This window comes from Pantherophis guttatus, chromosome 1 (assembly GCF_059756535.1).
Source record: "Pantherophis guttatus breed Tessera chromosome 1, ASM5975653v1, whole genome shotgun sequence".
In the NCBI taxonomy this organism is placed as follows: Eukaryota; Metazoa; Chordata; class Lepidosauria; order Squamata; family Colubridae; genus Pantherophis; species Pantherophis guttatus.
Window position 1 is genome coordinate 286538153 of NC_142063.1, and position 14604 is coordinate 286552756.

Sequence of the window (14604 nt, forward strand, 5' to 3'; positions counted from 1 at the left end):
CAGGAAGCCACAAGGCATTTTCTGCATATAAATTATATATAAAGTATATGTACAGTCACATCTCCAACAAACACACCTGCTATTAGAACTAGTTTTCCGTATACTTTTATTTATGAATACACTTAACGACCAAACCAACTCCACACATTCTTAACCTATTCCTAATTCCTAATATTGAACCATTGAACTTGCCAGGTATAGATAGTCCTTATAACAATTTGCTTAGTGACCATTCAAAGTTACAATGGCACTGAAAAAAGTGATTTAGGACCGTTTTCATACTTATGGCTGTTGCAGCATCCCCATGGTCATGTGTTCAAAATTCAGATGCCTGGCAACTGACTCCTATTTATGATGGTTGCGGTGTCTCAGGGTCATGCAATCCCCTTTTGCAACTTTCTGACAAACAAAGACAACAGGGAAGCCAGGTTCACATAATAACCGTGTTACTAATTTAACAACTGCAGTGATTCACTTAACAACTGTGGCAAGAAAAGTTGTAAAACGGGATAAAATTCACTTAACAAATGTCTCACTTAGCAGCATAAATTCTGGGCTCCGTTGTGGTCATAAGTTGAGGACTACCTGTATTCCATTTCTTCCTATGCATGTTTTGTTTCCATTATAGCTGCTGTTATTGTATTCAGCAACAATATATTCAATGTCATAGTGATGTAACATTTCTCAGCATTTCTTGCTGAAGAGTAAAATTGTTTGTGCATCTGTTGCCCAGCATTTATTAATTTTAGGATATAGTCACCTCTTTTATCATTTTGATTATTTTATAAAAGATCTTCTGAGGTACATTTAATCACCAATATTTTTATAGTTTTTACATTCACTCTTGTTACTTTTCCTTTTGTAAAGGGAAACAATAATGGCATTCTTACAACAATCTTTGAGAGTTGCACAGCCCCTAGGTAAGCAAATCATATCCATATTTCACTTACATCTTTACATTTTTCAGCATTCTTATAGCATTATCATTCCTTGGCTTCAATTTGTTCTAAGTCATTTAAAATATAGCTTTCATTTCATTTGTATTTCTGATATATCATTATGATTCCAAATGATCCATATGCTCTGAAATACTCCTTCCAGCATTCCCCCACTTTAGTTTCATTCAATGTCATTTTACCACTTTTACTTTTAGTTCTGTTACTCTCCTGGAAGCTTCTTGTTTTGCCTTCTTACACATTTTCAAAACAATCTTATGTCCATCAAAATTGCTCTGCATTTTCTCTTAATTGTTCTTTCTTTTTCCTAGCATTTTCCCTTAAGTGCAGGTCATTTTTTCAGACCAGCTGTGTGGTTGTGACAGGAATTGACTTGTGGACTCTTGGTTTGTAACCTGGTGCTTTAAGCACCAACTGGCTTTTGACTAAAATATATATATTGTACTATATTTTTTCTCATTCCCATTCTTTTACATGCTTTTTTTTTTCAGCCACAGCCTCTTTCTTTTCAGTTGATCATTTTATCAAGCATCTTTTTTCACACTTCCCATTAGTATAATTCCACACATCTCTGTAGCGCTCTGTAATTAAGCTGCCAAGAAATTTTTGATTGCAAAAGGATAAAAATGTGAAATAATTTTCATTGTTCCAGCTTTCACATCCTGTTTCCTTATGTCACCTAGCAGAATAATTGCCCCCTTGGGTTGTATTTATTCAGAATATTACACAATTTCCTTAGAACCTTCCTCTATTTTTCCCATATTCCCTGAAATGTAACATGCAACTTTCTTTTCACTTCATTGGTTCTTTTTATCATTTACAACTCTTATATTCCAAGCTACAATATTTCATAAGTTGTTGTTACCAGATGGGCCCATATATATTGATTTCTTTCTCTTATCATTAATATGGTGATTTATCACTTTCACATAATGCATTTTAATAACAGATATGATGAAACCAGGTGAAAAGACTTAGTTAGACAACATGCAATAGTCCATGCTCGTGATAAGAGTAGTTTGGGTACTTTTGGTCAATATGTTAAAAGTGCCACTGAAGCTGTTGATTTCTTTAATTATTAAAATTTAATTATTAAAATTAAAGAATACCATCTATTTCAAAAAAAAATTAAGGCAGATTTATTATTAAATGAGAAAAAAGTGAAATCACAAAATTTAACAACCCTAAACAAGATGACAGTCTTAATTCATAAATATTTAAAACATTGTAAAGATCAACAAGTAGGTACCCTATGTTTGTGTTAGTGATGAAATGCCCATCTAAATGAAATGCTTTTCCTGGAACTCTGGAAAGGTTCCATTGAGGTCCATCTCACCTTGGGAGATCAAGTGTTCCACAGGATCAGGACAAAGCAATAGAAAGCTTTGTATTCTAGTTCCTGCCTTTTTACCACCAACTGGATCAATTGGGAAAAGAAGGTTCTAAAGGTATGCAGGAGCTGAACCATGAAGTGCTTGGACAATTTAAGACAAGACTTAAGACTTAATTAAGATTTAATAAAAAGTTTGAATGCTATAGCAACAACCAATATAGCAAGCTTAGTTCTAATACTACATTGCTAAATGGCTGGGACAGAGTTATCATCAAAAGTAATACCAAGCAGAGTGTGTTACAGTATTCTAATCACATAATAATGAGGGTGTGAGTTACCCATTGCCTCCTTATCAGAAAGGACCAAAATTGGTGCAGAGCTAAAGTTTGGCAAAGGCTGCTCTGGTCACAGCCTTTACTTGATGCTGAAATAGAATCTGTGAGTCTAGGACAGCCTCAAATTGCAGACATGCCCTTCATGAGGAGTTTGTCCCTCTTCAGGGCCAACATTGAGATGAGAGGCTCTCCCAACTCACTCCCAATCTTGTGCAAGATAGGATTTCTAATTTACAGATCATCTGGCGACCCAGCATATTTTGCCCAACCTCTCATCTGTTCTGTGGAAGCTCTGAGTGTCACAGGAGGGATGACAACAGGCAAGTTTTCTTAATTTCATATGTTAGCATTCAGTTTTAAACAGAGAAGTAAAAAGTTGATTTTTATAATACTATGAGGTTAGAGATGATTAACACTGCTTTTTATAATCCAGATGTGTCCAATCAGTGGGTTGGTTCATATATTATGATGAACTACAATATGGTATTTGGGTTTAGCTGGATATTGTGTGATTCCAGCCAATTGTGATTTGTTAAGCAAGCCATGGCTTGGTGTGTATTGAGACAACCGATAAATGATTAGTCAGATGAAGGAAAAAGAACATAACTCTAGAAGCTACCTTAATGAACCAAATATAGTGATTTTGAAGAAAGATTTTGATAAGAAGATGCAGTTGCAGACCTGTTCATGAATTAGTAACTTGGGACACAGATACATCTTTTGAATTCTTTGAATTCCTATTCAGCTATAAAGTCTTAAGAATCAAGACTCAAATAATCTCATGTCTGCAGCCTTGAATTCATGGGAGAATGGCAAGGATTCATATGTGATATAGTGTATAACCCAATCTGATGCAAGATACAGTGGGGAAGAAAAATAATTGTCAAGTTAGTTTTCATAGATGTTTATAACGTCTTGGTTGAAGTAAATATTAATATTTTCTGGGATAATTTAATGACAGCTGTTCCTTAAAAACACCTCAGTTTTCTTAAGCATTCCAAGAATTTTGTGTTTTAAAAACATATAAATGTTCTGTTCTGTTGTCATACATAATGTCCTTTTAATACTGAAGACTGGTGCTACAGCTAGCCATTCCTAGATTTGGGATGGGTTCCTAATTCTTTATCCCTTCTGTTCCCCCCATACTATCATTATGCTTAATGAGATAATTTATATATCTATATAGACAAAATTAAAAGGTAAAACAAATTATTTCTGCTAATTATAAATTAGCATTATATTTGAATGCTATTTATGACTGATTTGTGTTTAAAAACTTGAGCAGAAAAAATCAGAAAGAGCCACAACTCAATTTATGAATCAAGATTAAAATGCAATCATGGGCATCACCACAAAAACTGAGTTTGATATTTCACAAATTCTGATCTGATATGGAAGCCTTTATGCAAGTATCAAGCAATACTGTACTTTTCAAACATGATGTACCAAATGTATTTTTATGAACAAAGCAAATTTCATAATGCATTTTATAATGTAAGTAACAAGGTAAGTATATCTGTAAAGTTGTCTATTTTCCCATACATTTAATTTTGTTTGAAAAACAAATCATGCTTTTCCTTTAAATTTGCTTTTACATCCCTTTATTGGGCCTTATAAGTAAGTGACTTTAACAAGTCAGCTTATTGATCCATAAAGTGCAGTTCGCTCTGCAAGACATTTTCTTGCACTGCAAATTAGAGATCCTTCTCAACAATATTGAAAAGTTCAACATACAGTTATAAATGGCATTTGAGAAAAGAAACCATGTGGCTGATCAAATTGTCAGGATCATTTAATCTAGTTCAGGAGTGTCAAATTCGATTTCATCGAAGACTGCATCAGGATTGTGTTTGATCTCGGGGGGCTGGGCGTGGCTGTGGTGTCTGTGGCCAGCTTTACATCACTCATGTTATGGTGCCTGTAGTGGCCCAAGCGCTCTGCCAATGAAAACAGGCTCCCAGGCTGTTTTTGGCTGTGACAGCCTCCTGCAGCCCTCTGAGGAGGGCTGCTGCACAGCTGCACAGAGGGCTATGCGGCCCCTCTGGGCTCCGTTTTCGCTGGCAAAAGGCAGCAGGTGGCTGTCGCAGCTGAAAACGGAGCCTGGGAGCCTGTTTTTGCTGGCAGAGCGCTGGTCCTTCGCTATTTCCAGGAGAGCCCTGCGGGCCAGATGTAAGCACCCTGCGGGCCAGATGCGACCCGCTGGCCTTGAGTTTGACACCCTTGATCTAGTTCATACTAACTCATGAACATCCAGAAAAAAAGGGTACATATTTAGGTCTCTGCAAATCATTTGAGGTGCTTCTCCTTTTCTGGCAGAGGTGTTTTCTGCCTGGAGGGTCCAATCTGAGACTGCAGCTGCTTTGCAGCTTTGAGGAACAGATTTAGTGAATTATAGGTGAAGAATCTCATTTGCACAGTTCACTTAGGAGATGGATTCGCATCAATAACGCCATTCCCAATCACCCATCTTTCCCAACACATTGATTTTCACTGGGAAGACCTGGCATTTTAGTCTGAAAACAATGTGGGATGTATATCTGTACATTAATTACATGTATAGAGACACACATTGTCAAATAAGCATGTTGTTGTCTTTTGAACATGCAAGTATATTTATCATTGCTATTTTTAGAAGACAAAGTGATATGTGCTTACAGTGTACCAAGAATTTGAAGAAGGACCTGATTGAGATGGCTGTTGGTCAGCATGTAAAACTGCAGTTTTACACAGCTTCTATTCAATACTCATTGCCTGTGTAATTCCAAGCTTTAATTCCTATATTTTCTATTCCTCTGATTCCTTGTTTTTGACACTTTAGTATTTATTTGCTTATAAAGTGATCTGGAATTCTTGTAGCAGAATGAAGTATGCATTAATTAATTAATTAGATTCCAAATGGTTCCATTACTTTTGTGAATATTATTTGTCCATTCGATACAATATCAGTAAGCAAGCCGTACAAGAATGATCATGCATAAAACCATAGCATTGAAAGGGGACATTGAGTCCAATTCCTTGCTTAGCACAGAAATCCTAGTATAATCATTCTTGACCACTGTCTTGCCTCTGCTTCAATAATCTAGTGGAAGGGACCCCACCACTCCTCTGAATAACTTTCCACTTTTGTTCCCTCTATTGGGCATCTTTTTCTAACATTCATTTGGACTATGCTTTCTTGTTACTTAAATCCTCTTCAAGTATTGAAGAATATCCTTCAATCCTTGCAAGGCTAAACAGCGTTTCTCATTTTCCTTTACTGCTGCTTGATGGATTTGGAGGATTGTTACCATAGCAGCACATATGGCATGTAAAATAATTGGTGATCATTCCTATGAAGAAACAGAGTAAGAGGACATCTTCTGAGAACGATAATCATTTGATAATTATAGATAGTTATTAAGGTTATTGAATAATATACCATTTTACATCTCCCAAAATGACAGTATATTTAAGCATCAGTGGTAGAATCATAGGCCTTTTTTTTACAATACTCCTTAGTTGGAGAGATGATAATGCATACAAAATATATACAAATGGCTCTGAATAGTTGCAGACAGAAAATCAGTACTGACGGAAGAAGTGGTCAACCAAAAAGGGGGAAGCTGGTCTGAGAGGAATAGGAAAATGTCACATAGATACAAAATCTTATTTAAAAATAATTGTGTTGTTCATTTTATTAGCATTTCATGTTTCACTAATCATTTAAATACAGCAGCAGCTTTACTTAACTTTCATAGTGTGAAAATGAATGGCAGGGATTTGCTGCCTGGTAAATGTGCAGGCAAGCATGACAAGGTACTTGTCTTCTTGTGATTGTTATTATGTGTCACCTTCTTGCAAACAAAAAAGTGGGTCAAGTCATAACAGCAGAATTAGGTTCTCTTATACGCCGCCTGGTTGTAAAAGAAGCACTGTAAAGGAAACAGATGTCCAGAATAAAATCACTGGCAGACATAATAAGGTATGTGCAGAGCTTCCTAACTTGAACTTGCTTTTTGAAAAATGATATTCAGCATTCAATTAAAGAAACTTAATCTGTCTGGACTTATAATTCTGTTATATATTATCTCTTAGTTGGAACATCTTGAAACAATATAATTGGAATGAATGTGAAGGTCATTTAGTCCAATTCTTAAATGTTGCCTACTACCTAAGTATCCCTGAGTTGGGCTCAGACAGGTGGCCTTCATATTAGAATACAGAATAACAGAGTTGGAAGGGACCTTGGAGGTCTGCTAGTCCAACCTCCTGCTCAAGCAGGAAACTTTATATACCATTTCAGGCAAATGGCTGTTCCAATCTCTTCTTAAAAACCTCCAGTGATAAGAGCATCTGCAACTTCTGAAGGCAAGCTGTTCCACTGATTAATTGTTCTAACTGTCAGGAAATTTCTCTTTAGTTCTAAGTTGGAGCTCTCATTCGTTACTTCTGTCTTTATAATCTGTAATTCTTTCAATGTGATTGAAGTGATTTTGATCCTGTTCATCTTATCTAATGCCTTCCCTTTCCCATAACTCTGCCAGAGATAGTTGTTTTTATTCCATCATCAAAGAATCAGAATATGTACTTCTATGCCAACTAATAATTTCCTCTAGACAACAATGAGATTTATTTGGGCCAGAACTGATTTTATTTTTCTAGCACTCCGGGATACTCTTAGTATCTTTTGTTTTCCATAGCCATGATTGAACATATCTTTTTTTCTTTTTCATTTTTTTTAGTTTGACAACTTTAATTTTTTTAAAAAAATTGTTGTTCTGATATCTGTTGCCACTATCCTTGCTCTTCATGGTCTTGTTTAAGTTTGTCATGGACTTGCTCCCTAAGATTAATCTCCACTTCTCCAACACACTGTCTCTTATACTATTCTTGAGCTCAGGAAAGCAAAACTATTTACCAAAAAATCTTTTCTTTTAACATTATTTTAATGAAATTGTTAAGTTTCATCCTCCAATTTTGATTCATTAACTAGTTATTATCCCTGTCATCTTCAATCTTGGCATTTGCATATTTTAAGACTAATGAAGTTCCTTAAGTTATTCATGAATTCTGATTATATGTCCTGCCGGTCAAAGCTTGTGGGCACTTCTACTCTCTTTATCTTTCTAAGTTTAACCTGCATATTTGACACCAGTAATTCATGGCCTGTTCCACAGTCTGCAACTAAAAGTAACCTGGCTAAGTGGATCTATTTCATATTATCTATTCAGTCTGATACTGATGTGTTTGGAGATATCTAGGTGTAGAGATTGCATTTATATTTCTTGATGCAGATGCTGGCACTAAACAAACAACAACAAAAAAAGAACAAAAACTCAAAGTTTCTTCTGCATTACTGCATTTACCCAATCCAAATTGGAAGTTCCAGATACCTCCATTTATTTATCAGTTAGATTTATGTTCCAACTGATAAAAGCCCAGATTCTCCAACTTTTGCATTCTGATCATTTATTAGTAGAACTATGTCTTTTCTAGATGTTACATTTGGCACGTCTTGTAATTTGCAATGGAATTTTTCAATGCCTTCTATCATAGCATCTATAGTAGTAAGGGTGTAGATTTGCATAACATTGATGTTCATAGGGTGCTTATCACTTCGGATCGATATGATCCTGTCAATCATTGAATTATATTCAAGCACTTATTTAACAATGCCTTTTTAAGTATCTTTGCCACTGCACTCCTTTATAGGATCTCATGCCTTGAATAAGTATATTACGTATACAGATTGATATCTGATTTGAAGTGGCCAATTCTGGTTTAGTTCTGTTCACATATTCCTTAAAAGTTCAATTTCATATGCTTCAGTTCTACTTCGAATGTTTCAGGGCTTCCTTTGGTCTCCTCACATTCCACCTTGCAATTTAATGTCTCCTTTATTCAGTATTGCCAATTGATCAGAATTCCTTGCAATTTTGACTTGTCTTCAAATTGTCTTCAGATCTATTCATGAAAGTTCAATATTCTTTTCCAATAACTAGTGTGGTACCGTTTGACTTCATAGTCTGGTGCCCCAAACTATACAGTTTTCTTACCAACGAAACAAAAAGGATTTGCTACTTCTCTTTTCCAGGTTCTTTCTTCCTAATGGCATAGCTTTTGTATTGATGGGTATTGTAATGTACACCCTCAGTAATCTTTCTGAAGTGGTAGGAATAAAATCAGTCAATTGATAATTGTAGGGCCACTGAAATAACTGAATCCCCTTACTAATTCAGTTAGTAAGTTCTCCTTTGGTAACTATCTGGTCTATCAGTTTTCAGAAGCAGCTAAGAGACTTGTGCCACCTTTTAGGCTGGCTAATTTATTATTAAAAGTAAGTTTATGCAATGATAAATGAGTGAGTCTTTTGAGATACTACAAGAGTTTTAGGATTTTTGCTGTAAAAAACTAACAAGCTACCTCTGTGTAAACTGCTCAATTTTCCAAGGCATTTTTTCTTCCTTTTCAACAACTTGAAATATTGAGAAGTTCTTCCTAATATAGTCACACTGCCCCTTTTTTGTTCATTAGTTTGAATTGGGTCCTACTCTTGAGTGACACTCTGAAAGCATAATATGTTTGAAGAAAGTTATAATCTACCTCTAATATTTTATGGGAACAGAAGCAATCGGCCCATGTGGAAACTGGAGAACACCCACACCCACAAAAATGTGTGCAAAAGCTTTTTTACCCTTGTACCTCCCAAACCAGTGAGAGTTTATTTGAAAAACTAAGGCTGAAATAGCTGATACACAGAAAATGACTCTTGTGCTATTCAATAAATGTAGAACATCCAATTGCAGTTTACCCAGAATCTGCTTTTTATCAGAATTAAATTAACTCTTGTATTTTCTATCCTTTGCTCTTCAGAGTTCAAACATCTATTAGCTACTGTGTTAAAGTATCCCTTGTAAAGAAGGAATAGTATTACTAGCAAACCTTGGCTAATAAAAAGCTAAACATTCTGGAAAAACAAAAAAGATACACTATTTCAATTGGCAATTGATAGATATTTCTTCTTAGTTTGATAATGTATGTAGCCAGTTGATCTACATTGTCAGAATCTATTTGTTGCTGAAAACTCTTTGGCATCATAGAATGACTAGGAAAAAAATGAATTGTCAGCTAGATTTTATAGCTTTAAACAGTTTTCCTACAGTTATTATAGAACATCCATTATCAGAAGCAGTATAATAAGCAGATAATTGCTGATATGGCAGTCAATAATTTCACCATATTAATCTATAGTGTCTAGGTTAAGATTGATCTGAGATTAACCATACTTTAACACTGAGGGTCTCATTTAAATGCTATCTTCTTAAACTACTTTTCATCAATTAGAACTACGCTGGCAGAAACTAAGAACTAAATGATTACTAGTGGTGTTTATTGAATGACACATTGAATTTTTTCTAATTGGATTTCTAAACTTTTAAGTTGTTAATTAGTATCTTCAAGTAAGCCAACTTCTAAGTAAATAAGTGCCCTGGGAAGTAAAACTTGCTATTACAAATGGGGTATCTCAGACAGATAATTTTAGTCATAGTCTATTCCCAAGTATGAATTTGAACAGAAGCACAAAGCCATATTTCAATTGTAAGTTTAAAAAAATAGATCTAATTTTTTTTTACTTACAATTGAACTAATTGTAAGTTTAAAAAATCTAGTTGCAACTAATACTGATCTGCCATTTTAATACACAGACTTGGTATGGAAGAGAAATGTAATATTCTCTGTAAGCAATCTATTTTGGTTTATTGCCTTTAAAGAATATTATGTAAAGATGTAGTCACACAAACCCTTTTGGGCCTGAAATCTTACCTAGCTCAAATCTTACTATGATATGGACAAAAAAGGCTGTATTTACTCAACACGTGTCTGTACTCTTCACTTTTCACAAGTAGGTTGCTTTGTGGGTTTTTTAAAAAAGATATCCTCAGATTAACTCCCAAACTATTAAATCACAGATTTCATCCATATTGTGAGGAGCTGCACTTGCCCTGTCTGTGTGGTTTGTAGTCTTGGACCTTTTTCTAAGAAGATTAAGAAGCTCTCCTAGTCAGGTGTGTAATTTACGTAATAAATAATTTTACATTTTCAATAAACCAGCCTGCCTCAGCATTAAAAAAAAATAAGTTGTTGATGGTGAATACCTAATGTTGTAGATGTGTCTCAGGGGGACATTTTGTACTTGCTGCTATTGGCATCCTTCTGATTTTAGTGTAACCCCTGTAGTTTGGTCCACCGGGGTGTACAGATGTGAGTTAGAAAGGGTACAAACACACTGGGTTTTGAGAACTAAAGGGTAGTGTTCTTAACAATTCTAATGCAACTGCTGATGCTACCTGAGATAACTTCATAAAGAATCCTTTCTGATCTGTTAATGGCTACAACATCAAGCCATTAAAAGCCCCATTGACCAAGGAACATGTAGACAAAAGAACAATGGTTAGAGACTGGTATGAATCCCAGAGAAAGAAGTAACAGAGGATATGTATTCAATTCTGACAAAACTTTATCTGTGAGCACTGAGAACTGCCATTATTTGTCAGTATGTTGGTATGACCTGTCTGTTTCTCTGTATGTACAAACAGTATATCACAATGCTGCCTTTTTGTTGGAAATATCAAAGTACAAAGATTGTAAACCAAATTAATGTAATAAAAGTTCCAGATGATTCCAGTGTCTAATGTGTGCTTGTGTGTCACTTTTTAAATAAATGATGCAAACATCTATCTTTTAAAAATGAAGAGATGGGAAAATAATTTAAAAGAAAGATGTTTTCCTACACCTGGGGACCAGTTCAGAAGGATGAGACTTCTGTGGAAATCTCAGATGAAACTGGTGAACACATTGGGGCTGTATACATTCACCTCTGCTTATCATGATCTTACAGTCTCAGAATAACCCTTCCTGTGAATTAATATCCCAATCTACTCTTCCTGCATTTAAAATCCAGAATACACTCCACCTTGCATTCCTCTTTCCCATTCACCAGAACAGAGAAAAGGGACAGTCTCTGAATATAAGAGAAGGGAGGTGAAAGAACAGTGAAATACCAGGCCAGTGCAAATAAAAGGTTGCTAGGCTAAGCTGAGCAGTCAGGAAAAGGATCAATAAAATTTCGGTTTCTTGGATGGATGGATGGGAGGAAGGTAATTTGAAAGGCACACCAAATCTCTTGGCATCCTCTTCCCTATAAGAATCTGCTGCTGTTTTATACACAGCCTGGGGCAAATCAAATTGCTTATCTAAGAGGAGCTGTGTTCACTGTGCCTTTTGGAGAAAATCAGAGGCTGGAAGAATTGCAGAAGTTTGATGTGCAAACAGTACAGGCAGTTATTCTAATAGGGCAGTGTTTCTCAACCTTGGAAGCTTGAAGATGGGTGGACTTCAACTCCCAGAATCCCCCAGTCAGCGCTGCTGGCTGGGGGATTTCTGGGAGTTGAAGTCCACCCATCTTCAAGCTTCCAAGGTTGAGAAACACTGTAATAAGGGAATGTACAGAATTACATGTTATTTAATTATAGAATTAAATAACAAGTCAGGGTGGTTTTGCTGTTCATAGAGTGGACAACAACATAAATTCCTCCCACCCTCCTTCCCTCCCTCTCTCACATTTATATAACTGCCCATCTCACAAGCATGACTCTGGGCAGTTTATATAAATTTGAGGAATATAATTATACTGCTTAGAGTTGCTCTGGTAGTGAGATGGGAGTCTCTAAATTTGATAAATAAATAATATTGTTCTAGCATAGCAAGTCTTTTCCTTCTACCTATTCAGCTCCAGGTGAATGTCAAATATGAATGTCCACTAATTGAAAGAGGTTATTTTGGAACCAAGATGTACATTTATTTCATTTGTTTTAGAAATGTATAAGTCTAACAAACTCTAAATGACTCTGAGATTCACCATCCTGTATGATGTGGCTGGAGCAAACCAGAAAGCTTAGCAGGGATGGCCATAACCTAAGAGCAGATAAAAGAAGCATAGTATTTGAAATCTTCTTTCTTTCAACTGAGGCCAAAAGAAAACTCTGAAATTAAACACAACATCTAAAAAACTCCTTCATGCCCTGCAGTCTTATTGTCATGGCATAGCTGCAACACTTCTTGTGGAGAGGACAAGTAACATAAATGACTACTATGAAAATATTGTTCCCCAGCTACAGAAAAATGAGAAGAGTCTCTCTCTGTGGGTCATCCATCTATTTGAAGCAGGCATTTGCATCTGTCAAACATGTTAAAAGTGAGTTGGTTGCCTTTGAGATGAGCCCGGAAGAAAGATTATGTGATTGAAAGGAATGAAAGTCACATAGTGTTTAAAATATGTTCTCCAGCTATGGGGGAAAAAAAGAATTAATCTGCAGGTCTCCCTGTCAGTCATTCGTCTGAGCCCTGACACAAGGGTCCTGTAATTGTAAGTAAATCCAATCCAACAGATCCTCTGTTTCCATATCCCTAATATCTTGGAAGTGTCCCTTTGACATGGAGAGGCGGGCAGGGAATTGTCAAGTTTCAAGTTTGGCAAGAAGGAGCAGACACAGAATATCATTATTGTGTGTGTGTGTGTGTGTGAGAGAGAGAGAGCGCATCTGACACTTTATTGTGCGAGCTAAGAACATAAGCAATGTAGAGATTAAAATTGTGGCCATCTGATCTGACATTGGATGATATTCTGAACCTTATGCATGGGTTCCAAATTCCTGTGATTTGCCCCACACCTGCTAAGAAAAACTAAGTCTCAGGAATGTTTCTTTTATTGAAATGTTGGTTTAATTGCTAGCAATTCTTCATTGAAAAAAACAACAACAAATAGACTCAGCCAGGAGTCTAGAAGGAGTCTAGAATAAAATGTGCAAGGAAACATCCTCTCTTTCCCTCTGCTGAAGCCTGAAGAATAGTGTCTAATGCAGATCTCAAGGCATCAGTTTGGGCCACAAAAGAATGCTGGGATTCTTTTTGTTTGTTTGTTTTACAATTTTATTCAAAAAATTAAAATCCAATGCCCCCAACTGAACAGAGGTAAAATAAAGCTAAACAAAAAACATTGGAAAAAAATTTGAATTAAAAAAAGGTCAAAACCACATATTATTCCCCCTAGTTGAACACTGACAAATCTATAGCAACAATAATAGCTTTCCCCTTTGCAGAGCAGATCCAAAATTTATAAGCTTTTACAATCCAACAGACCTGCCGTACGTAACATATGTGAAATAAAAACCAGTTAACAGGTTAAACAACAGCAAAGTTAAAATTCAAAGCATTCTGTTAACAGTCTGTTATTGTGATTTACTGATAGAAAATCTACACTGTTTCTTATTACAAATCACCCATATCATTATCTCTGAGTCCAGGGTCAAATACCCTCATTGGGTTCTTAATAATAAAACATTTCTTTTAGATTTTTAATTTAATTTTAATTTTTTTTAACTTTACCAACAATTGCATCTTACTTCCATAAGTTCCTAAATCTCTGTTGTAAATATCTCTGCAACATCCATTGTTGAATAATTCTCCTTAACAACACAGCATTCTTCTTGCCAAGTCCATCTTGCATCATATCCATTATCTTGGAGTTTCTTAATTTTGTATTCTTTTCAATCTTTTCTGGTGAACTAAACACATTTTTTTCCACATCTGACAATGACAAATCAAATTCCAATTCCGCAAATGGCAAATAAGGTCCAACTGTTATTTCCTGCTTTTGGATATCATCTTGGGTTTGCAGAACCATTATAGAGACATCAATTTTTTTTGTTATATTTTCAAATAGAATCTGTAAGTTGGAGAGCATTCTTTTTTTCAATTGTCTCCCAAAATAGTTTTATGTCTTTTTGAACGCATGTGAAACACTTTTTGTTCTCTCTTCAAGGACAAAAGAAGCAGATTAGTAACAGTTTTCACAGGGAAAATTTTTCTTTCTCAAGATTAAAGAAAGGGCAATTTTCCCATCAAAAATTAAGAGGTAAATATCAAAGCTCTTTTGAAAAAA